Source organism: Triticum aestivum, chromosome 1D (genome assembly GCF_018294505.1).
Source record: "Triticum aestivum cultivar Chinese Spring chromosome 1D, IWGSC CS RefSeq v2.1, whole genome shotgun sequence".
Taxonomy (NCBI): Eukaryota; Viridiplantae; Streptophyta; class Magnoliopsida; order Poales; family Poaceae; genus Triticum; species Triticum aestivum.
Window position 1 is genome coordinate 297,856,132 of NC_057796.1, and position 3,918 is coordinate 297,860,049.

The window sequence follows — 3,918 nt, forward strand, 5'->3', positions numbered from 1 at the left end:
GCGCGGCGATGTGGGTGGCGCGGGGCGGTGGCGGCACGGGGGCGGGGCGGCCGGCGACGGGGGTGGCGCGGGGCGCGGCGGCTCGGGCTCGGGGAGGAGAAAGGGGACAGAGAGAGAGTGGTCGGGCGCGGGGGGGTTTGATTTTTAGTTAGGGCACGGTTCTTTGTCGTCTGCTAGCAGCCTACCTGACGGACGTCGGTTTAAGCACTTTGTTTGCCGTCTGCTAGCTGACGGGAAAGAAAGTGGCCGTTAGGTGGTTCTCACTAGTGGGCCACCCTGCCTCTTTGCCGTCCGCTCGCTGACAACAAAGCTTGTATGTCGTCCGCTGGCTGACGGAAAAGATTTGGCCGACGGCAAACGTGCTCTTTGCCGTCAGCTCTTTCTTTACCGTCAGCTCTTTCTTTACCGTCAGCTTTTCGTATACTGACGGCAAAGATCCTGATTCCAGTAGTGCTTAGGTCATCCACTTGAGGGAAAATTGCTACTGTCCTACAAAACTCTGCGCTTGGAGGCCCAACACGTGTCTACAAGAATAAAGTTGCGTAGTAGACATCAAGCTCTTTTCTGGCGCCGTTGCCGAGGAGGTGAGTGCATGAAGGTTTATCTTTAGATCTTGCAATTCAATCTTTTAGTTTCTTGTTTATCACTAGTTTGGTCTATAAAAGAAAACTACATATATAAAAATAGAATTTAGGTTGCATCACATTATTGATCATCTTTATAATATCTTTCTTAAAAAAATATGGTTCAAAAAATTGTGCTCAATTGTTAGAAGAAGAAGTCAATAAAATGTTTGGCACAAAATATTTGAATGATGAGCATGATTGCAATGTTGTTAGTATGAATTCTTTGAATATCCATGACGCAAATGATATGCAAAGCCATAAGCTTGGGGATGCTATATTTGATGAATATGATATTTTTAGTCCCCCAAGTTTTGATGAGAAAATTTATTATGATGATTGCATGCCTCCTATTTATGATGATTGTATTGATGAAAGTGGATTTGGAGAGGTCGTGACTTTATTTAATGATGAATCCACTATTTTGGAGGAGGTTGCAATTGATTACGACAACAAAGTTCCTATATATGATGATTATGGTGATGACATGTATGCTATATTGAATAATGATAACCATGAAACTTGTCATGATGATTTAAATTTTCACTCTCATGATAGTTATTTTTGTTGAGTTTGCACCCATCACTATTGATGAGAAGAAATTTGCTTATGTGGAGAGTAACAAAAATTTTATGCTTGTGGTCATGAAAAGAATGCTTTATGTAATAGCTATATTGTTGAATTCATCCATGATGCTACTGAAAATTATTACGAGGGAGGAACATATGCTTGTAGGAATTGCAATAATATCAAGTTTCCTCTCTTTATGTTGAAAGTTTTGAAGTTATGCATGTTTTGCCTTCCTATGCTAGTTGATTCTTGTTCCCATAAATTGTTTGCTCACAACATCCCTATGCATAGGAAGTGGGTTAGACTTAAATGTGCTTGTCATGTGCTTCATGATGCTCTCTTTATGTTTCAATTCTTATCTTTTATGCGAGCATCATTGAAACCATCATGCCTAGCTAAAAGGCATTAAAGAAAAGCGCTTGGTGGGAGACAACCCAACACTTTTACCTACTGTTTTTGTGTGTTAACATTATTAAGATACTGTATTAATCATGTTTTATTGCTTTTGTTTCAATAAAGTGCCACGTAAAGCCTTTGGGATCATGTTGGGTGATAGTTGATTTGACCCTGCTGAAAAACAGAAACTTTTGCGCTCACGAAAATAATTCGTATTTTTAACAGAAGAGTGCTTTTGAGTTGATTCTTTTTGCAGAAGTTTAATATACAAATTTCTCACGTGGTCCTAATTTTTTCAAAAAAAAATTGAGTAGCAGAAGTATGGTTTGAGTATAGATTACTACAGACTATTCTGTTTTTGACAGATTCTGTTTTCAATGCATAGTTTGCTTGTTCTCTAGTTTCTATGGCTTATATTGCTCAATATAAATTGTGGAAATGATATGCTACAGTAGGCATTGTGTGAGAAAAATTATGAATCTTGTCTTTGACAGTACCAAAGTGAAATGGTTTGCTCTTTATCATACTAACCTATCTCAAGAAGTTTCGCTAAGGTTTGTGTGATTGAAGTTTTCAAGTTTTGGGTGAGATGTCGATATGAGGAGAATAAGGATTGACAAGAACCTAAGCTTGGGGATGCCCAAGGCACCCCAATGTGATATTCAAGGAATATCCAAGCAACTAAGCTTCGGGATGCCCCGGAAGGCATCCCCTCTTTCGTCTCGAACATTATCGGTAACCTCACTTGGAGCTACGTTTTCATTCATTACATGATATGTGTTTTGCTTGGAGTGTCAATTTATTTTGTTAGGATTTTCTTTTTGTTATTTATAATAATGTTTTGCATCTTTTATTTCAATAAAAGTGACATTGATAGCCTTTACTATGCTCATTTTACAAGTCTACATGTTGCTGTTTGAAAACAGAAAGTTTACCGCTGTTGCAAAAATTCCCTAGAAAAGTCAGAATGTGATAAAATGTTGAAACTTAAAAAAAATAAGCTTTGATAAATTTTCTACAGTGTGGTAGATTTTCATAATCTTTGGAGTTTAAGAAGTATTGATACTCTTGCATTCTTTACAGACTGTACTGTTTTGGCAGATTGCTGTTATGTTTCAATTGCTTGCATATGCTTGCTTGTTTAATGAATCTATTTGAGGATAGGAGTATTAAATATGTAGAGGAATTTAGTATGCAATGTTGAATAATAATTTTAGTGATTTGCTACAGTAGAGAATGATAAAGCTTTTGCATTGGTTTATACTAACTTATCTCACGAGTTCTTGTTGAGTTTTGTGTGGATGAAGCTTTTGAGATTTAGGTAAACCGTGATATGAGAAGAATTAAGGAGCCACAAAAGCTCAAGCTTGGGGATTCCCAAGGCATCCCAAGATAATATTTCAAGAAGTCTCAAGAATCTAAGCTTGGGGATGCCCCGGTAGGAATCCCACCTTTCTTCATCAACAATTATCGGTTAGTATCGGTTGATCCTAAGTTTTTGCTTCTTCACATGAGTTGTGCTATTCTTGAAATGTCATTTTATTTTGTTTTGCTTGCTGTTTGAATAAAATACTTAGATCTGATTTTTTTAAATAAAATAGAGTCCTCGAATAGTTGCCAAGGAGGCTAAGTAAGCGCCATTCACATCCCGTAAACGAAGCTCTTTTCTTTGGAATTGCTCTTGTGCTTCACTTATATCCTACGAGTAAATTGTTGAATAAATTGAATGTCATGAAGTTGAAATCATATCATGCCTAGTGGTAGCTTCACATTGGGTTTAGAAAGTGAAATCTTTTGAGGCTTGACAATCACAATATTGGTCATACAAGAAATTCACGAATTATTAGTATAAGGAAGAGAACTTTCACATGCAAATACACTATCCTGGAAATCTTTTGTGATTGTGAGCCCCATCAAAATATTATATGGAAAAATTGTTGACGTTGGACAAGGAAGACAACGTAATGGTTTATGTTTGTTCATATTCACATAGAAGTTATATTGTCATAGATCCTTCAACATGTGGTGCTTGCCCCCCATCTTTGCTAGCCAAAAATTCCGCACTAAGTAGAGATACTACTTGTGCATCCAAAAACCCTTAAACCCAAATCTTATTTGCAAGAGTCCACCATACCTACCTAAGGATTGAGCAAGATCCTTGATACGTCCAATGTATCTATAATTTTTGATTGTTCCATGCTATTATATTATCTGTTTTGGATGTTTAATGGGATTTATTATGCACTTTTATATTATTTTTGGGACTAACCTACTAACCAAAGGCCCAGTGCAAATTGCTGTTTTTTTTGCCTATTTCCGTGTTTCGCAG